This window comes from Bombyx mandarina, chromosome 23, assembly GCF_030267445.1.
Source record: "Bombyx mandarina strain Sakado chromosome 23, ASM3026744v2".
Lineage (NCBI taxonomy): Eukaryota > Metazoa > Arthropoda > Insecta > Lepidoptera > Bombycidae > Bombyx > Bombyx mandarina.
Window position 1 is genome coordinate 4,828,205 of NC_143229.1, and position 23,461 is coordinate 4,851,665.

Consider the following 23,461-nt stretch of genomic DNA (forward strand, 5'->3'; position numbering starts at 1 on the left):
CCTATTTCTATAAAGCGTAAAAATATTATGCCGTACCATGGACGTAACATTTTAAACTGGTTTGTAAAAATGCGGCCTAAAGTGTGAAGCACGCACTTTCATTACGATCGGTGGTGCTTATAAAATTAGAAGGTAGTGGACTATTCGCTATTCCATTAGTAATATAAGTAGCAGGAGAGACACCAAAGGTCGGTCAGGACGAATATACAAAAAATAAGTATTTGTAAGCGTGAGGACCTTTTGTGAGTCTGCACGGGTAGGGACCACCTTGCCTATTTCTGCCGTGTAGCAGTAATGCGTTTCGGTTTGAAGGGCGGGGCAGACGTTGTAACTATACTGAGACCTAGGTGGGTGGTGCATTTACGTTTTAGATGTCTATGGGCTCCAGTAACCGCTTAACACCAGGTGGGCTATGAGCTCTTCCATCCATCAAAGCAATAAAAAAAAGCGTTAGAATCTAAATTCATGTGACTCTAGAGAGTGATTTTGGTTCTCTCTGTTTGCAATTGTTTAGAAATATACTTAAAAAATACCACCACCCAGCGACGGAGCAGCCGTCATCATTACTCCCTGGACTCTTGAATGCGCACCTATTATTGCTGTTTTTATGAGAAACGATGATCATCCATAATCACGTGAATCCGTAAATAGGTCGTAAAAATAATTAAAATCAATATGAATACTTTAGTTCTAAATATAAAATTAAGAATTTAAAGATAAAATAAAACCGATTGATTTTCTTTACTGTTTTCTTAGGGATATATTAGGTCAATGTATCGGAAACTTTAATGGTTTAGCAACTCGGTTTCTGCTTTCGACTTCTTAAAGGGTGAATGGATTTGATATGTTTACGCTGACTTCACGCATAAAGTGGTGAGTTTAAGAGTTGAATTTACATTTGAAGGATATAATATAATACTGAAATGAGAATCGTGTTAATGATGTTACAAAGATGAAGGCGTATTTTGCGATTGTCGTAAACTATGTAATTATATCAAGTTTGATACTATTTTTGTCATCAAAGCTTTAATGATCTTATATGGTGAAGTAAATTAAGTAGCAATGACTATCAGTGCAGTTTTTAGGTGGGCGATTTAAATTCAGGATCGATACGTAATAAAAAAGTCATTTTATGGTATTTCATTGTAATAGGCATAGTTTCGAAGTGAGTAAGTGCTATTAAACTTAACCGATGCCCACATCGTGAATAATTATACAATGTGAATAATTTGTTAATTTCACTAATGAACCCGCACAAGCTTAACCTATCATGTTTGTTTCTACCAGCGGATCATTCATGTATTGCGACTTAAAGGATGAAACATATGTTATAGAATACGATTGAAACTTCGACCACATGCTCTGAGGTGGACCGAAGCAATATATTTATGATTTTCGCGTGCTCTGGTATCACTAAATAGCATATTATGTGAATTATTCTGTCGGTTTTTTATGCAATTGTAATTAGACAATAATAATTTAATATTAAAACAAAAAAGACCACGCTATATTTATAAACATTAACAAAAGCAAATCATTAACTGTCCCCTTCACACTCTTAAAGTAGACCGCGCGAGAGAGAGATGGGCAGACTTTTCATGATGCGTATGCAGTGCGACGTCACGCCGCGCGCTTGTTCACAAACACTACACAAGCGCAACGTGTGCAGGTGTTGAGCGCGAGCTACATGGTAGGCGGAGTGGGGTTGTTAGGTTTTATGTTCGTTACGGAATTTCTTGATTCGGTCGCCGAGCTCAAAGCCCGCGATCTTAAAAGCTAAGTAATAGCTTAAAAAAAATTAAAATTCAAGTCAAGATCCATGACATAATTCCATTCGTTCTAGGAACATGCCATTAACACGACTATAGTAATTGCGGACTCATACTCTCTATTCTTCAGAATGTAATGGGTGTCATTTCGTACATTTGCGATTCAGGCCGCATTGTATCGTACGTGATCCGTTTATTATTAATATGTTGGAATATACAATTGTTGTTTTCTCTGGGGGAGAAAGGAACGAACTTTTTTTTTGTTTATTGATTCTTTGTTTTGTTTATTCGTGAGACGCTGTACGGGATAAAAGACCGTAATATTTCGTGATCACGAACCTCCGAAAATTTCAGGGAAATATCGTGATAGTACATAATTGAATGCTATGTTAGGCCTGATTAGGTTTATGAATTCTGAGTGTGAGGTATGATAAAATTATGTCAATAATAAACGGTTCGACAAATTTTATAGCAATAATGTAGGAGCTTGCATGAGTGTATGGCCTGCCTAGTACTGCCACCATGAAGAAGATCAGAGAGCAAGCGCTGCATAACCTGGTATAACTAAACATCTTATAATAGATAACCACACAAACTTGTTAACTAGCCTTCATTAACTTAAAAAATATATACATACAATATACAAGCTTCGAATATCAAGGAAATTAGATATTGACATATCTAATTTCCAGTAAGAAAGTTCTAAGGGAACAAGCTTCACACGACTTAAATTACTAACCGGAGACGACATACCGGTATGGTTCTTACATACAAATGAAGTTTCATTCCGTTAAATGCAGTTCCGTGCGATCCTGAGAACTGTGGCATCAGGATGACGTCACACCATTAAACTATTGTAATCGAATCGGATGTGTTTTGTTCGTGCGTGCTTCCTATATAAAAAAGTTTTATTAATTTAACGGTTTCATTCTTTTGGATACAGCAATATGCATGCATGCTGGATGGTGGTAGTCCTTCTGGCCAGCAAATACCGTACTTACTGGATCTACTACCCGATACTACTTGCACATATTCAGTTGTAAATTGTACATAAAAATAAACATCATATTTCGAATGTTACCACTCGTAGCCACGATTGACTGCGCAGCAGAAATAGGCAAGATGGTAATACTTATCCACCCATTCGTGTTAACAATACATTCTATAACAAAGAAATGCTACTTTTTAAGACAGTCCGTGGGGAAGAGCAAACCTATATAAATATCAAAGAAGCTCAATAAATACACTTAAAGTTTTCGATAAATAGATAGTTCCACGAAAAGTTCTTAAAACTTGACATCCCTCTTGACCGCTCGAAAAGGATAGGTCTCAAGAAGAAAATTAAAAAAGTTTGTCCAAACAAAGGGTGCGTAATATCCTGCAAAATCGTTTTCAGCACGTCCCCTTAAATATTTCCTACTCATGAAATATAATGCGGTGAGCTTGAATTATTTAGAATACAATTGATTGATAAGACCCGTTCTTTTTAAAGTCAAATCTAACGGATATATTAAGAGTTATTTTTTAATAAAAAAAAGCAATTGTTACTGCTTCTTTGGAATCTCTGGATCCCCTGCTAGGAGACTACGGTTTTCTCCGTATTTTGTACCGTATGTTCCATGCGAAGTGCTCCGAGGACCAGTCCTAGATGATCGCTTCATCTCTTTTTGATCATCGTACCTCCCACCACTAGAGCAGAGTTCATATATACTGACAAAATCACTGTGTTCATTCACAGTGTGTTGCTCGAGACCTTTTTTGCCACGAACCACGCGGCTTTGAAACTCGTATAACCAACTCCCCTCCAGGGTTTTTTGAACACTATAGCATGTCTTTCTTCAAACGAGACCTCCAGAGAGTTCTCAGTAGTAGGTAACGACTTGGCGTTGCTGAGGACCATGAGCGAGGCTATAAATAAATAAAATTTATCATCGAAAAAGAAAAAAATGGATATTTATATAAATATAGGCAAAGGTAAACAAACCATCTATCCTATCAAAAAATTGAATATAGTCATTTTTTCATTATTTCAAAATGACATTAAACCGGGAATATAAAACTTAAATCTTGAAGTTACAGTGAATGGGGTCGAAAATCGATCATTAGACAAATACTAGTTCAAATAATTTAGTGTAATGTTATTAAGCCGTAGTGGGGCAGATTTGAATCACGCAGGGTAGACTTGCCTCTTTCGACACAAGCAGTTATGATTCCAGTTTGAAGGATACAACAGATTTCATTACATTTCAATCGAGACAAATCTCAAAACTCAAGGTTGGTAGGCTGTTTTCCTACAAAACAAGACACATCTTCTATATATTAATACGTGAAGCAAAAACTTTGTATCCCTTTTTACGAAAATTGCGCGGACGGAGGAGTGTGAAATTTTCCACACTTATAGAGAATATAGAGAAGAAGTGCACAATGCTAATTTTTTTTTAAATAATGCGTAAAAGATACATTAAATCAATAAAGAAAACATTACACACACTACATACCATGTATTTGACGCACACAAGCACGCATACTATTTATTGTCAAACTTTTGTTCTTGACGTCTGTTGTCAAATTGAGAATACATTAAATATTGTTTGTCTTTGTTAAAATTTATAGTGTGGTCTTGGCGAAATTTATGATTATAGAAATATAAATTACAATCATAATAGTGTACAAACTTACAATTCAAATTAATTATAGTCGAATTTCGACTACTGCGGGACCTCTAGTTTATATAAATATCTGTATATTCTTTCAAACAGTCATTTACGATTCGAAATTAGAATACGCAACATTCTCGAAAATGTGAATCACAAATTTAGCATCAGTGTGTGAAGCGAAACTATGACATCGAGTAGTGAACAATCAAAATATTCTCACACTTTGTCTTTTGAATTAGCGTTTACTATGTAATTGTGTCATGTTTGAATAATAACCAGAGCAGTTTGGCAATGTCTTTGTTTTTGCTGGCTATTAACTGTTATTGCTGGCTATTTTCTGTTTTTGCCGGCTATATACTGTACCAAGTGGAGTTTGAGCGCAATTTTGCCCATGAAACATCATAATAATTTTATTTCACGTAATTTCTCTTTAAACAATGTTTTTTTTAGTAGATGAATAGGCGAGCTCATTTCTCATGGGGACTAAGTCACGAGTGAATTCGAAAGCCATTTAGGTATGTGACTTCACACCCAAAACTAGAATGTTTTTTTTTATTGCCTAGGTGAGTGGACGAGCTCATAGCCCACCTGGTGTTAAATGGTTACCGGAGCCCATAGACACCTAAAACATGAATGCCGCCACCCACTTTGAGACATGAGTTCTAAGGTCTCACTTCTAACAGTACAACGAAAAATACTTTGGTTATTTCTCGGGTAAGATATAAATTGATTTGATTCTACTGCCCTATTATAAAATATTAAAAGGGAACAAACACTTGTTAGTTATAGTTTTATTGAATTTAACATTAAGATTGTTTATCAAAACGATTTCACTTCAACCAAAACAAAACACGGTCACGAACACTAATGTGAATAACATTCGAATTAATGACGCATACGAGTTACGGAAAACATTTTATTTGGACATTAAACTTTAAAACTAATAACGTTACGATTGTTTATTTCAACAAGCATAAACAGCTTGTCACAATCGAAATTAATCCTTAAGCTCTAGATGTTAAAGAGTACGTAAATGCACAAATAAAATAGTATTAAGCACGATACAAAACAGAAATAGTCCAATAGACACTGGAAAGTATAATACGTCATTATATTATTAACTTATCTTCTCACCCTTGACAGTAACAATGGCTGTTGAAATGTTTTGATATCATTATTCTAGTCGGCTCTTTTGTGTTTTATTGTCTATTGACATGCGATAGTTAAATTCAATATCATAAGAACAACAGGTGGAGGTGTACTAGTTTATAAGCTGTATTTTGGAAACCATCGTAGTTTATAGTCATACATTATAATCTCCGATGCTTTGACTTATAAATTAAATTGTTAAGTTTTAGAAAATAAACATTTTTATTGTTTGATCTCAGGAAAGGCCGGCTATAATTTTAAGAGGAACAACATAATCTGTATCATAATAAAATATTAAATTGATTATGGATTACTTAATTGTTTGATTAGATTATCGCGGCCCATTGATATGAAGAAAAGAATCCCCCATTTTTGATACATGGGGTCGAAGTCTAATTTGGATTTATTTTGGGCCTAGGGCCGGACCTCCTACGACTGGTCCGCGACTGCGAGACCGCGAGCCCAAGGATGTTTTCAGGACCCTACCTACTAAACGACTATCCTGCCCTCTTCGCCCAGCTGTCTGATCTCCTCCGAGGTCAGAACCCGGATGAGGTAAGGGGTTTCTTCGGTCAAAACTACAACCACATAGCGCAGCTCACCCCAAGGCCGCCCGGCCGACGGAGCCTTCGAGGCGAATCGTAGGCTCTGAAACGTTAGCCGTCTCGGTACGGCAGCCTGTCAGGCCGCCCAGATGGTGCCGCTTGTTGTCTTGGAATACCGGATGTCGGAACGCGATACACCGCCAACTGGTTGCTCTTTAGAATCTCCTTGGCAGCGCGCTAGAGTGCTGGTAGCGCGCTACGCGGCCTCTACCCCCTCAGGTTGCCCCTTAAATTACATAATATCCCTAGCACTCCGCAAGACCTAAGGTTTTTTTTTACCTTATCGCTGGTAACCTCGAGGTGCTATTTCAGCTTCACGCGGTTTGGTAGACGAGCTTACGGGACTCAACTTGAAACAAATTGGTAAAACTAGCCCTAGCAAGAAGTACTGCTTTGCTGATTCTAAAACCGGATCGGAATTCCGACCTGCCTGCAATATACCAACAGCACTCAGAATAAGGGCCGTGAAGTATTATTGATCGAAGGCCGTGAATCTCGAAAAGCTTGGAGAATCCCAGTTAGGGTATTATATTATCATGGTTCATATTTAGTGGATGAATTTGTATTTCGATTAATTATAGCTTCAGATCCGATCTCTACTCTGAGATGATCCTTCCTAGGTATTTGTAAGCCTTATATTGTGTAACCAGAAGCTTTTATCGTTTGGAGCCTCTGGGTCTATGGAGGGACATCAGTTTTCTCTTTGTTTTGCACTGTATGTTCCATGGGAAGTGGAGTGAGGAATTGTTTGAAATTATCCCAAAATCTCTTTTTATCGTCACACTAAGTGACCAGTTTAATTTGTTTTAATAACGTATCACTTAAATAGTAAGTAAAATTTAAAAGTATACGCAATATTTTAAGTATTCAGTCAACAAAAGAAATTTGCAAATACCATAGAGACCTTAAATTCGTAATTGTGACAAAGTACCGCTTGTTTTGCTAAACGTGAGCGGGATTTTATCTTAAATGTTGATGTGATGTGAGGGCGTAGGATATTTACTTTATTGTTCATTGCCTCAGTACATGGAGATCTCACGGTACGATACATATAGAATCCACAATTAGGAAGAAAAAAAAGTTTTGTTGTTTTTACTAGAACAATTAGTGTGGTTAAACTAAGATAGATGTATCGGTTAGGACGAGCGAGCAGAGAGTATGCTAGTGTGTTTATAACTTCCTTTTCAGAATTACGTTAACTTAATTAAAAAATCTGGAATTTATTATAAGTTTCACAGTATAAGAGTTGCGTCTAGTATACATAAAATAATTTGATTTTTCGAAGTCGTCGTGGCCTAAAGGATAAGACATCCGGTGCATTCGTGTTGAGCGATGCACCGGTGTTCGAATCTCAGGCGGGCACCAATTTTTCTAATGAAATACGTACTTAACAAATGTTCACAATTGACTTCCATGGTGAAGGAATAACATCGTGTAATAAAAATCAAACCCGCAAAATTATTTGGGTAATTCCTGGTGGTAGGACCTCTTGTGACTCCGAGCGGGTAGGTACCACCACCCTGCCTATTTCTGCCGTGAAGCAGTAATGTGTTTCGGTTTGAAGGGCGGGGCAGCCGTTGTAACTATACTGAGATCTTAGAACTTGTATCTCAAGGTGGGTGGCGCATTTACGTTGTAGATGTCTATGAGCTCCAGTAACCACTTAACACCAGATGGGCTGTGAGCTCGTCCACCCATCTAAGACATAAAAAAAGGCATTACCCTGACGGTAGCATCGTTCACTTTTTGCTACTTAGGAATTATTTTGCGTTCACAATTAAAGGGTGGAACAATGATATTTCAATACCAGTATTCCAACGTTTACGGCCTGTGTTTCAGTAATTTTGTAATACCATGATGTCTTCTATTTCCCGTAACTGCTAACTAACATACATTTATGTACCTACAGTCAAGAAAAGCTTTTTAATTATTTTTAAATCACGATTGCTCAGAAGTAAGACTTATTTTGTAGAACAATATTTTAACTGTGTATGTGCTTATTATAACGTATATGCTTTGCTCTGTATTGGAAATCATTACAGGCATAATAGTTCAGAAAAAAAAAAACTTTGGTCATCGGGAAAGTATGTGTGTCGCTTCAAAGTGTTCAAAAATTACTTTTTCAGTTTTAAGTCGCTTCGCTCAGCTTTAATTGAAAGGAGCTGACAAGATACTATGCTAACCAAAAGCGTGCGTGTTTTTCGTGAAATACAGCCAATTCTATATAAGAAACACAATCGTTCATATTCTTTTATGTCCTAAGTATATTATTACAATGTACAGTATCCGTCGCGATTTAATTTGTTTCATTCGGATCTTGATGCTTCTCTATTGTGTTGAAGTGATTCATAATTGCACTGATTTTTAGACTGATTGGACCAAATTCGTCTTAATACTTTGAAAGTAACGCATGTTTTATTCTCATTACATTGTCCATTTAAAAATCAATAATAATCTTTAAAAAAATTATAATGGAAAGCTCAGTAAGCTGGCAAGTGCGCGCCATGGGCTCATTCTAGACTCTAGATTCTAGACTAGTTCCAGTGCTCAGATGTGTGGTAGCTTTAAACAGTGATGTTGGCTGTGAATTCCATGATCATGTAGCATCAGGTGGTTTGTATGCTAGGAGGCATATTTACGACAGTAAAAAAGTGCAGGTCGAGTAACATTGCATGTAGCAAACAATGCTTAATAATTTAAAATCGACCGTTGCGTGTTTACCTTTGTTCAGTATTTTAAATTCTCAAAATTTTTTAAATTTTCATTTGAATATAGCAGGCTTAATTAATTCCCGTAATGCATATTCCCGTTCAAAAATTCGTAATATCAAATGGCGAAAATATCTTTAATATAAAATACGGCAGCGAATTGGTCAGTTCTGAAAACTTTTAAACACCAACTGAAGAGTTTTTGAAGAACCGTCACGAAATAAACCTCTTAGCGAATGGACAGAGATACGGTTGGATTTGCATAAGAAGGCCGTGCGGTCGAGTCTGGCCGGACGATCGTGTCCTGCATTTAAATGACGTCTTATATTTGCAAATATTGACTATCGCAGCACCCTACAAAAGGGTTGCGATCCTTATTATCTTAAGATAGTTTAGTGGGTGCCAAGATGGTTAACAAGGGTCTTGTTGAGAGCCTCTTTCTCAGCAAATTGATCCTCGTTATTTTACGTCATTCCAAAATGTGCTTTAGGATTCGGAAGCTCGATTTCAACTCCTTTCGTATTCGATTGGTCTCTTTAAGTGAACTATTAGCATTGAGGCGTAAAGCAATCACGATAACAACTTTGAAACCTTGTCCAGGAAAATCGTTAATACTGTACAATTGATTCTTCAATCGCAGAACTATACTTGTGATATTTAAGAGTTTCAATAAATACTAAACATAAAGTGGCCATTGAACTTATATTTTTTATATACAGACAAAAATCATATAGGTTGGGGAAAAAGTTTTTTCGCATTTTTTAAGAAAATTCACAACGTTTTTTATATAGTTTATTTACATTTAACTAAAGTATGTGGGTACCATTTTGTTCGATAGCTTTTTGCTGAGTGGCTAAAGATGTGTGAGGTCTAGCGTCATCATGGTGAAAAAACACCCCTTCTGTTGATTAATTCCGGCCGCTTGCTTTCTATCAACTTCTTGCTTTAATCTCATCAGTTGTTCGCAGTAGAGTTCAGAATCGATAGTCCTACCTGATGGTAACAGCTCATGATGAATAATGCCCTTCCAATCCCACCACACACACACAGCATCACCTTGTTGCGAGTTAACTCGGGTTTCGCCACAGTCTGTGAAGCTTGACCGGCCTTTGACCACGACCTTTTTCGCACGTCCTTGTCGTACGTCATCTACTTTTCATCACCAGTTATCAGCTTCTTCTAAAATGGTTCGGTTTCATTACGTCGTAATAAAGAATCACAAATGAGTACACGGTTCATTAGGTTTCTTTCAGTGAGCTCGTGAGGTACCCAAATATCGAGCTTTTTTGTGTACCCAGCTTTTTTCAAATGCGCCAAAACTGTTTTGTGGTCAATTCCCAGCTCTTCAGCTACATCGTAACTACTGATATGCCGATCTTGCTCCAATTTTTCAAAAATGGCATCCATTTTATCCGTGATAGGGCGACCAGAGCGACGTGCATCTTTGTCATAAAAATTTCCGGATTGAAAACGTTTAAACCAAATTTGTGCTACACTCATGCATTTTTACCTTTTTTGTAGTAAAATTTTAAAATGTATCGAATTTTTTCATTAGATTCACTCATCTTGACAGTACGAAAAATAAATAAAAATCACACGTTTTCCTAATTTGAATTTGGAATTATCTTCTTTAAAATTTAAACTTTTAATGATACCAAAACCAGCCAAACACAAATAGAGTATAGCCAAAGAGATTTTATTACAAGTTCATACATACTATAATGCGAAAAGACTTTTTCCCCAACCTATTATAATAACGAGTAATAAATTGTGTCAGCACCATTGTTTTATTTTCTTAAAGGATTACGGTCAGCTTGTAAACTTCTTTGAATTAAATTCCTGATTTGCATTCAAAGGATACGTATTCGCACGTCATGTGTATGATTCACTTGCATATAGTGACCAATCTGTGTGAGCCACTCCTTTCCAGTTAAAGGTAGACTACGTGAACGCTTTCAAGATGGTATCGACGCACGATTGTCATGAGATCATGAAGAATAGTCAGTAAAATTTTCTCCGTAGGGTTAGCATTTAATATATTTTATTCTAATATATTTTTAATATAGTAACAAAATATTGTGAAGCGTTCCTTGGGCTGTTTCTTTTAGTTGTGTCGATTTAAAACCAAATTGAGTTAAGTGCTGTTTATCAGGTCCACCCGTATTAGACCTAAGACCCTCTTTATGCAGCTATACATTGGGCTGTGAAGGTCAATGGTTAAGGGGTAAACCACCCTCGACATTGTTCTCGTCGAACTAGTTGAATACGACGAAAAGTTAAAGGTGCAATCTAACTCATAGATAGAACCCACTGGGTTTCTGGCCAGATTTTCTCGGTGAGTCGCGATTCCGGTTCGGTGGTAAATTCAACAAAACACTGCTCTTACTCGAGCTAGTGTTAGCAATTTCTTCCAGGTTGAGGCTCGTGAGCTCGTGCAGACTACCAGTGATTAATTAGTGTAAAAAAAAACTACTTATCTGAATTTTGATTGCCTATCCATCTTATTACCTTAATCTTTACACAATTTAAAAACGCAAAATCACTTGTAGTGAAACTAACTACAAGAAAATAAGATGAGTAAATTTTAGTCACTGATTTGTCGAAAATTGAAGTCAGAAATGTAATAGGAAAATTTACCTGGATTTTCCAACTGCTAAACATTAACACAATGACGAATGCGGGTCAGTCATAAAGTAATCCTTAATTCCTGTTAGCCGTGACACGACAAACCACATAAGCATTGTGTCTTCGAATGATAACGCATCGGTACGTGAATCGTGATGGTCGCGCCCAACTTTCGCCCATTCATTCTTTTACAACCTGCAGCAATATCAGCAGAATTATCACGAATTTTTAGTTTTATTTTTGACGACTAAGTACGGTTCTTTTTTGATCAAATAATATTTTCGTGTATTCTATAAAGCGCCTCACACTTTTCATTTTATTACTTGCAAGATATAATTTTCTCAATGTTTACTGATTAGTACAGCTTAAGCTGGTACAGTCCATTTGCATAGTTGCTTATTGATAGTAGGATCTATTGTGAGCCCGTATGAGTAGAAACCCCTGTTCCAGCTTTTATAGAGCTCACGCCGGCAAATAAACCCAAATGACGGACAACGAAGCCTGACGTGAATGCCCATGAGCACCTCACAATATAAAGTCGAGGTCTCATAGAATTTTATGTCTCTCTCACCATTCATATCTTTTCCGTGAAGAACTAGAATCAAGTATCACGTTATTAGTATACTTAGTAAGACAGAACAACCGGGATGGCAATAGAATTAAACGTTCCATTCCATATCTTAGTAATTTATGTGACTTATAACACCGAGTTACCTGTGAGATAATTTGCACGTAGCAGGTACGGCATATCAAATATTACCATATTTATTAAAACTCACTCAAAAGGGTGATAAATTTCTAAATCTCCACAAATATACGAAATTTCTAAATCTCCACAAATATACGACAGTTATACTTGATGTTATAATTCAGTCCGATTCAGAGACGCATATAATGCAATAAATATGTCATTACAAAGTTCAACATCTCAATTTCACCACTATAAATAAAATTGAAACGATCCACAATTAAAGGAACCGAGCTTCTCTCTTGTTGAACACATCCAAAATTTCATAGAACCACGAAGTTCTGATCAAAGCCAGTTTTCGAACGGAAATATCAAATCATTCTAATTAAAAATTAACTCAAAGGGAATTAAATAATAACAGTGCGCGTTCACGCTGACACGCTGTGACGAGAACATACAATTCCGAATAAGGGAAACAGATAATTTCACTGTAAAAATATAACAGCTACTATTATTATGTGATTGTTATTTTGAATTATATCCGAGTAACATTTATTTGTTACTTTATTGGGTGCACGAATTCAAGCCCCACGTAGTGTTAACCACTCAGAACCCATAGATTTCAACAACGTAAATGCTGCCACCCACCCACCGCCGTAGTGCAACGATGTTTCACCCTTGAAACTGCATTAATGTTTTACGGCAGAAATAGACAGGGCGGTGGTACCTATACCTACTCGTGAGAACTCAAAAAATTCCAATCACAGCGAGCGGCTTGGCTCTGCCCCTGGCATTGCTGAAGACCATGGGCAACGGTAACCAAACACCATCATGTGGGCCGTATGCTCGTCTGCCTCATGCTTCAGTACCATCCTTTCTTTCTAATGGCAAGAGACACCTAAAACTCCTATACTAATAGTGGGACGTATCGTAAGCCCGCATAGATGACCATCCAATCTATAGCAGTTTCGCCAAACATTAGTGTGTTCTCTTCATATCAGTTAGGCCGGGAGCTAATTCTGGGTGGATTCATCCATCTCGACCATCAAATTAATCAAAACTAGACAGAACGGAAGATGCACCTCAATACACGTTACTATTTAGAATAGTCGACGCTTATAGAATACTAATTAGATGTTATCAATATTTTAGTTAGTTAAGTAAATCCCGTGAATATTTTAATTTATTTTAATTTAGTAGTATACGATCTCCTGTAAGATATACGACTAAAATTGATCTACGACTGTTGACACCAACAAGGATCGTTCGAGCACCGGTGTACGAGGAATTTTGAATAAGAAACAAGCCCTAAAACAAAATGAATCACAGCTGAGAACCGATGTTAAGTATGAATCAGCCTTAAAGTACTGAACAATAAGCCGTTTTATATAATTTGCGGGCTTAGATAACAATTTTACGGTCCGCGGTTCATTGACTGTTATATTATAATAGAAGAGCCGGTAGTTTTTATATCTTATAAATGACGCCTAATGTTAACAAATCGGTGACGTCATTTGGGGCCAAGCTATGTAAATTCGAGCTAAGAATACACTATTACAAAACGATTAGGCTCATACAGGTATAATATCGTAAGTTGTGATTATTTAGCGTTTGCCGTGATTTTTACTATTTAGCTTTTATTTTGACCTTAAAATCATTAGATTTTATTTAATAAAAATTAAATAAAGCGTAAGCACAATATAATATATTGACAAATATATTAAGTGATTATTTCAACAAACATCCTTTCTAACTACTTTATAGATCGTTAATTGCTGTCCGATAATAAAATTTTATTTCTACTGTAAGTATGTGAGTATATTTGTATAGCAGTATAACTATACTGAGACCTTAGAACTTATATCTCAAGGTGGGTGGCGCATTTACCTTGTAGATGTCTATGGGCTCCAGTAACCACTTAACACCAGGTGGGCTGTGGCTTGTCCACACAACAAAGCAATATAAAAAATAAAAAATAAAAATATGAATCGTCTGATGTAGTCACCCCCGGTCAGTGGTGTTAGCAATGCCAGATAACAGCCAAAACACTACCAAGCCAATATTTGTGCAAAGTACATACTCGAAGATTTGTAACATTGTTTCTCGACAGTGTAAAAAAAATGGATACATTAAATAAAAAAAATATAGATTGTTAACGAACGGGTTTGTACGTATAAAAACAATCAATTTAACCGGTGATCGGTAAGCAGAATCCTCATTTGCGTTTAGCGGTTTTGTTCCGCCGAGTGACGATCGAGTTTGCGGTCACAAATCATTTTGAGGTGTTTGTTCTCCATCGATTTGTTCGGTTTGATTCGGATAATTTAACAGGTAAGCGTAACGGGCACCGTGCTAGTCATTTGTGGCTTTATTAATAAGCACGGAATAATTTTGTCCTGGTTTGTTTTGATTGATTGTTTTTTTTTTTACTTAAGTTGGGATGCGGCCTCGAGTTAATAAGTAGTCGTTAGTAAGTACTGGTGGTAGGACCTCTTGTGAGTCCACACTGGTAGGTAACACCCCCTGCCTATTTCTGCCGTGAAGCAGTAATGCGTTTCGGTTTGAAGGGTGGGGCAGCCTTTGCAACTATACTGAGGCCTTAAAACTTATATCTCAAGATGGGTGGCGCATTTACGTTGTAGGTGTCTATGGGCTCCAGTAACCACTTAACACCAGGTGAGCTGTCTACCCATTTAAACAATAAAAAAAAAGTTACCGAAGCCCATGGATGTCACCAAGTGGATGTTTCCATTAAATGAGCCAGGAAATCATATTGATCAATAAATAATCCAATAAGAGAGCTTCAGATACCAGTTCAATTCGGTAGACCAAAAAGGCAGGTTGTTGCCTTTTTTGTTATGGCTCTTAGGACATAGCTGTCGCTTAGATCTTATTTCTCAAGGCGAGTGACTGCAGTCGTGGATTCAAATAACAACTGAATACTAGGTACACACGTAGTCCATCTATAAGTACTAGAGGTCCCGCAGTAGTCGAAATTTGACTATAATTAATTGGAATTATAAGTTTGTACAATATTATGGTTGTATTTTATACTTCTTTAATCACAAATTTCGCCAAGGCTACACTATTAAAAATATTATTAAGGACAAACAATATTTAATCTATTCTCAGTTTGACCACAGACGTCAAGAACAAAAGTTTGACAATTAATAGTATGCATGCGTGTGTGCGTCAAATACATGGTATGTAGTGTGTGTAATGTTTTCTTTATTGATTTAATGTATCTTTTATGCATTATTTTTAAAAAATATTAGCATTGTGCACTTCTTCTCTGTATTCTCTATAAGTGTGGAAAATTTCATACCTATCCGTCCGCGCAATTTTCGTAAAAAGGGATACAAAGTTTTTGCTTCACGTATTAATATATAGATATCAATTCTTTTGTGGTTGTTCTGAGAAAGTCATTGACACATTTCTATTTTTTACAGGGAGCTATAGACATCACAACACAAATAAACCGAATTCTTATAATATATTAGTTATGTTTGTTTATTAAAAGAAGCTCTTAGCATCCAGAGCTTTCTTACATCTATGATCTGTTATATTAATTATGAGAGAAATCAAACGAACAACCTTAAAAAGTCACGTCCAACAATTTTTTTTGTTTGTAAAAATGATAAAAGAATTCTCACTCAATGAACACCAAAATAGTTTCAATATTTATTTTAAAGTTCATCTCTTTCCGACGCGTTTATTAGAAACGAGACAGCATTATTCACAATTGCAGGAACCCACGTAAAGTGTGATGTATCTACAAACACGCAAACAACGGAAGTACCCTCGTTGACTAGTCGAACTGGTTCTTAATTAACATAAAAACAAAGATAGAAATTCATTGAACGATTTCTAAAACATTCCTGTGTGTGTTGAGCCCATATATACGGTATCTGACCAATCTGGCTGTAATCCTATAAATGACATCAGATAAGATAGCGGACACGCTGCCTCAGTATGTTATACCATACTAAGTATTAGACTCATGAATGTATGTATCTGTACTATCGACAGAGAATTGATATCTCTATTTTTAAGTGCCGTTGATGCTTAGAGCCACGACTTAAAACAAATATATTAAGTTTTTAATGTTTTAAAATAAATTAATGTTTTAATTGGTAAGAAATTGATGTGTTAAATGAGTCGATTACTTTGTCTAATAACAGAGCAGTGCTGTGAAAATTTAGACTACATTAAAGTTTATTTTTTGGGAATAATTGCTTAATGCCTCGGTGTAAAAAATTAACTCATAAGAATATTTTGGGCTTTTTCTTCTTCTTCTAATTCATTTATTTGGTTTTATTCAACGTTCCGTATACAAATCTTTATAAAGCTCTCCTATCTGTCTTCACCACTAATTTTACTATGGAATCATAGTCGGTTAAAAGGAAGTTTTAAAGGTTTCATTGTTGTCCATAGTGTCGGTTATATTGCTACCCAGAATGGTACATGAATCGCTACACGCTGCGCTTATAACCTATCCCTACGTCTAATATTATCAAACGCTATCAGAGTCATCTCGGGTGACAATGTACGAGCAGTGACATCGTCCAATCTCCATTTGATCGCTTTGACTCGAGCCGATCGGCATTCAACTCTTGTGGTGATATCGATTTTGAATTGAAAACGACATGAAGATCGTTTCTTTTTCATGACATAGTTTAGCAGACGTGTTCACAGCCTAACTATGTAGGATTGGTAAGAACGGAACGTATGAAAAGAGTGTGGAACGGAACGTTAAGATGTGAGTGAGAGGAAACGGAAAGAAAGAGAGAAGAAAATGACAGACAAAATGACAGAGAATTTGAAGATGGCGAAAAAGAAGAAAGGCTTAGTTGTAAAATATAATAGGAAACTTGCAGATATTGCTGTTAAAGCTGCAACGCTAATGAATTTGCAGCTAACTTTTTTTTTGTTTTAATTTTTTGTTTTGTTTAGATATTATGTGCACGAGCTCACAGCCCAACTGGTGTTAAGTGGTTACTGGAGCCCATAGACATCTACGACGTAAATGCGCCACTCACCTTGAGATATAAGTTCTAAGGTTTCAAGTATAGTTACAACGGCTGCCCCACCCTTCAAACCGAAACGCATTACTGCTTCACCGCAGAAATACCTACCCGCGCGGACTCACAAGATGTCCTACATCCAGTAATTACGCAAATTATAATTTTGCGGGTTTGATTTTTATTACACTCTTATTACTTTATTAGAAAAATTGGTACCTACCTGGGATTCGAACAGCAGTGCATTGCTCAACACGAATGCATCGGACGTCTTATCCCTTAGGCCACGACGACTTCAAACTGGAAACATAATAGGTATTACTAGTAAGATCGATATTAAATGAGCCTAATTTTTCTATGTTTGCCTTAACTTTAGAGCAATAAAAGTTCGTTAATCCGAAACAATCGGTAATTATTTGCGGACGAGTTCGCATATTTCTGCATCGGAACGACTTCAGTACCGAACCCGATCAATGCGGGTGCAAAAAGTGGTTAATGATTCATAGAAGAAGACTTGAAGGATTTGATGTAGATGTGACTGTCTATATTTTTGTCTATCAAATAGAAACATTGTATTCATAGACATAATATTTACGGAGATATGTATATCGAGGAGTGAAAGATTATTTGATTAAAGAGACATTTTTGCAACTTTAGAGAAGAGGCATTTAAAGTTCAAAATTTCGAAAGAATATCATAACAAAGAAACTTCTTTAGCTATCCGAATGGACTAAACTCAATTGGAGTTCACTTAAAAATATCGATTTATCAACTTCTACCAAATAAAACGCACCTTTAATTACACAGGTTATTATTGTCGCATATTAAGCGAAATGTCGTTTAAAATAAATAGTATTTCACCCCTCGATATGTGGTTTCAAATTCTGTAGCACCTCCATTGTTTTCGTAAAAAGTCATGTGTATTCTAAAAAGAGAAATTATTTGGCAACCACTTTTGAAACATAAAAAAACATCGGAACACAAATTCTCTCAAAAAAAGTGTGCAATGAAATAAGCTGTGTAATTTCTAAGCCAACAAAAAACAATTGATATCCCCATGATATGTTCCATCCATAATTTCAATGAGTTGACTTTTTATAGCTCCGGCTCAAGCGGGCTAGATCACGTAGTCAAATATCGTGTAATAATCGTGTAATAAAAATTGTGTAATAAAAATTGTGTAATAAAAATCGTGTAATAAAAATCAAACCCGCAAAATTCTAATTTGCGTAATTACTGGCGGTAGGACCTCTTGTGAGTCCACACGGGTAGGTGCCACCACCCTGCCTATTTCCGCTGTGAAACAGTAATGCGTTTCGGTTTGATGGGTGGGGCATGTAACTATACTGAGACCTTAGACAATCCGGCTTTGGAATGAACTCCCCTCCACTGTGTTTTTCGAGCACTATGATATGTTCTTCTTTAAACGAGGCTTGCGGAGAGTACTTGACGGTAGGCAGAAGCTTGGCTCTGCCCCTGGCATTGCCTACAAAGGCAATAAAAAAAATAGTCTCAAGGTGTGTGGCGCATTTACGTTGTAGATGTCTACGAGCTCCAGTAACCACTTAACAAAAGGGGGGCTGTAAGCTCGTCCATCCATCTAAGCAATAATAAAATATATTTAAAGTTTCGCTTAATCAAAAGTATTGGCTAGTCTCATTGATTAATCTATGCATGAATACCCTCGTCCGCGCAGCTGGCGCCACTGCCACAGATCGACAAACAGTTTGTCTGTAGAGATATTTAATTAATTTCATGGTTGTAGCACTTTTATTGATTAATAATTGGTAGTTTAGTTACGTACGTCATCGTAGCGACGTCGTGTTGCGTGCGTTTTGATTGTTCAGAGTCAGCTTATATTGTCAAATTGTCAACGTGTCATTCAGGCTTAGTATGCTCTTTAAGCTCAATTACGTAAAAAGCCATATAAGTACATTTTAATAAATTCGATTAGCAAACGTTTTCCTAAATCAAGTATCTGTTCGTGATTTACTGATAGTTTACTGTTGGTAGGACCTCTTGTGAGGCCGCACGGGTAGGCACCACCACCCTGCCTATTTCTGCCGTGAAGCAGTAATGCGTTTCGGTTCGAAGGGTGGGGCAGCCGTTGTAACTATACTGAGACCTTAGAACTTATATCTCAAGGTAGGTGGCGCATTTACGCTGTAAATGTCTATGGGTTCCAGTAACCACTTAACAACTATGTGGGCTGTGAGCTCGTCCACCTATCTAAGCAATAAAAAAATTTTAGAAAATTCCAGGATTTCAGGACATTCTCATACTAGACATAAAACTATGTTTGATATAAATAAAGTACATTCAATCGATCGACATTAACCGTAATTGTGGTACATAAGGGCAAAACCCCAAGGAAATAATAATGAGAATACTAATTCAATTATTTCAAGTTACTCTCTCTATCTTCGAATTATTTTCTTTTTCATTTAAATTGCTGCATTCATTCGGATGGGGGTCACGTGTGACTCACGTACGTTTGCGAGGGAAACATCGGGCTTTGTCTAAGTTGACATGTTACTTAGCCGCTCTATTTACAAACCTTTTAGCACGCCCTCCGCAAACGCAAACTCAAAGTAAATAACGGTTGGTTCAGCCTACAGAACACGCTCAAATATAGGTCGCGTTCACTTGCAAAATTCTGTATATAAGTCATCCTAATTTAGTTAAACTTTAATCAATTGACTGTCAACTAAAGGTTTTTTAATGTTTCAACGGGTCAATTTATTAATCAAATTTTACAATCACAAACAGATCGACGACAAAACTTGTAAAAGTGAATTTAATTATTAAAACATACATAATGAAATATTAGATTATCGGAAGATTTTAATAAGCTGTCTTGGGAACCAAAAAATAACTGATTTCGCTCACAGCTATCGCTTATTTTCTGAGAACTGGCAATATGTATGGGCGATAACAAATGTTTAAGTTTTCTGAACTCTCTTGCAAGTTCGTAGAGAGCTAATAACCGTGCTAGCAACTCGCGCAAATCAGAAGAAATATGCTCAAATTATAATATTATGTATTATATAATGGAAATGAATACTGTATCTAAATGAATAGTAACTAGAAAAATGTTTTGAAACTAATTACTGGTGAAATTTACTGGTGGTAGGATTTCTTAAGTCCGCACGGGTAGGTACCAGCGTCCTACCTATTTCTGCCGTGAAGCAGTAAGGCGTTTCGGTTTGAAGGGTAGGGACAGCCGTCGTGACTATACAGAGATTTTAGAACTTATATCTCAAGGTGGGTGGCACATTTACGTTGTAGATGTCTATGGGCTTCAGTAACCACTTAACACCAGGTGGGCTGTCAGCTCATCCATCCACCTAAGCAATAAAAAAAAACTCAATATACCTACCTTACGATTTTCTAAATAAAATATCGCACCCATTTGAGAAGGATTTCACTAAAATAAGCTTCTCTGTCTATTTCGTAAGGGGATTAAACACGAAAGCATGCGTGAAAGAAATCGTTAAAATTTAAAATGATTGACTATTATACATGTTTAACTATGACGAATCTTTGTGAGAGTTTAAATAAAAAGCAAAACGGGCCCATTCAAATGACAATGGATGTTATTGATAAAAAATTTACTGTTTTTTTAAACGATAGATACAAATGTTATTGAAATGAAGTACCCTCATGTTATAAAATCGTGTTCATTGAAACAACTACCACTATTTATTTCACCGCGACGAATTTTATAGGCAGTTAAAAAATTGTGAAACTCAGTTAGCATTTTAAGCTTTTATTATTAAGCCGGCATATTAATAAAAGCTTAAATGCTAACTGTGTTTCACAATTTTTTAACTATTAAAATATTGGGCTGCAAATATTATTGGCTTTAAAATGTTGACCTCTATTGTTATGTAAATTTTTTGCTGTTTTCAAAATACGTTCGTTTCAAGACAGTCTGAAGTTAATTTAAAAGATAGGACAATCGCTGTGCTGATATAATCGAAAGTTCAATGACGACTTGCCTGGACGGTCTAATATAACATCTATATATACGTGAAGCAAAAACTTTGTATCCCTTTTTACGAAAATTGCGCGGACCGAGGAGAATGAAATATTCCACACTTATAGAGAATATAGAGAAGGAGTGCACAATGCTAATATTTTTTTAAAATAATGCATAAAAGATACATTAAATCAATAAAGAAAACGTTACACACACTACATACCATGTATTTGACGCACACACGCATGCATACATATTGTCAAACTTTTGTTCTTGACGTCTGTTGTCAAATTGAGAATAGATTTAAATATTGTTTGTCTTTGTTAATATTTTTATAATGTAGTCTTGGCGAAATTTGTGATTATAGAAGTATAAAATACAATCATAATAGTGTACAAACTTACAATTCCAATTAATTATAGTCGAATTTCGACTACTGCGGGACCTCTAGTATATATTATTACGTAGGTACCTATTTAAATCTCAATTACAAAATATCTTAATTACAGGTAGCAATGCAAATTCCAGCACCCACGTTTTCTGGTCAAGTCTTGTCAGCAACATTTTTCTAAAAGATTACGGTTTTTATTTTACTAAGCGACGTTCATTTGCTCACAAAACAGCGCTAGAAAATTTTTCAAAAATCTTTATGTAGATTATGAGCTGAGCTGAATCTAAAATGCCAGAATAGATAATAATTATGCATATACCAAACAGTTAAAAATAATTTTCTCCTGTGTTTGTCAAACCAATTACTTTTATTATATAATTAATTTTTTACTATTTTACTATTATTTTTAGAGTTTTACTATTTTTTTTCATTCGAAATCCTAATAGCAAAAAGAGAAAATGTAATCCTAAAATTAATCTAAATTTTCAGGTGTCAGTGAATATAGTGAATATAGCCTATCATTAAAAGAGCACTAGTACTTCGAAATAGCCCATTATTACCCCTTATAACATGATCGCCCTACATAAATTTATTTAAATAAGTAAACTGAAATGTTGGATCTGAGTTTCACTCACGTAATGCAATTAAAAGTATATCCAGTTAATTGATATCTCGATAGCAGTTGCATCGTCAGTCGAGGACGCGTTCTCGTGTCAACATTCAATACAATTAAGTCGATACACCAGGGCCTAGACTAAAACTGCCAGCCATTAGCATCAAACCATCCTTTTTTCAGTTATCACGCCATCTAATTAATTAATACCGGTTTTTGTTCGACTTGGCCGTAACTCTGTCATTTCAATATAGATTGGTGTGACCACGATGAGTTTTCTTTTCGGATATAATAAAAGAAAAGATAAATTTTATCGCGTTATTACACTTACACTAAGCAATGTAAGAAGTATGTAGCAATGAATAAGCTGTATCAAAGAGAAGTACATATATTTACCCATGACTGCTAGAGCTATGCCCGAGTCGTGAGTTCGATTCCCACGTCGTGCAAAGATTTGTATAACAAATACATTTGTTTGCTTGATGACTGGGTGATTAATATTTGCATGTGTATAAATTGAAACGTATCTCTATGGTTCCAATAGTACACGGACTCTTAATTTGGGGCCAAATAAATCTGTGTGTGTGACTTGACCTCGATTATTCATTAATTGATATTGGTTATTAAACAATCTTATTGTAAATGCTTTACAAATGCGACTTGTGATACAGTTCAATGGATGTAATCGTGACCTAAAGATACCATTTTTTTAATGAAATAGGTAGCTAAAATACATAAATTTACGAATGAATTCCACTATGAAAGAATAATTTCATGTAGCAAAAAATGAAACCGCAAAAAATTGATTTTGTTTTCCTGCCTAAGCTGATAGTCTTTGAGGCTATTTCAGTGGAACCTTAACTAGTAGGTGAGCTCACGGGGCTTAAACCTGACGACGTTGCTAACACAAACCCTAGCAAGAGTCGTGCTTCGCAGAATCTACCATCGGATCGGAACCGCGACCTACTGAGAAGATCCGGCGAGAAACTCAGTGGGCTGTGTCTGAGGGTAAAAAATTGTAATGTACCAAATTAGTACACATTGAGACAAGGAACTCAAGTCCTGAGGTAGGCATCCACCTTTTGATATCTATGATATCTCCCATAACCACTTAATACTAGGTAGCTGGTGAACTTGTTTACCCATAAATATACAAATTATCAAACCTAAAATATCCCAATCAATAAACAAGTGTGCTTTTCCTACATTAGCGTAGCACTGATCATCTCACGCCCACACGATGCAATAATTAA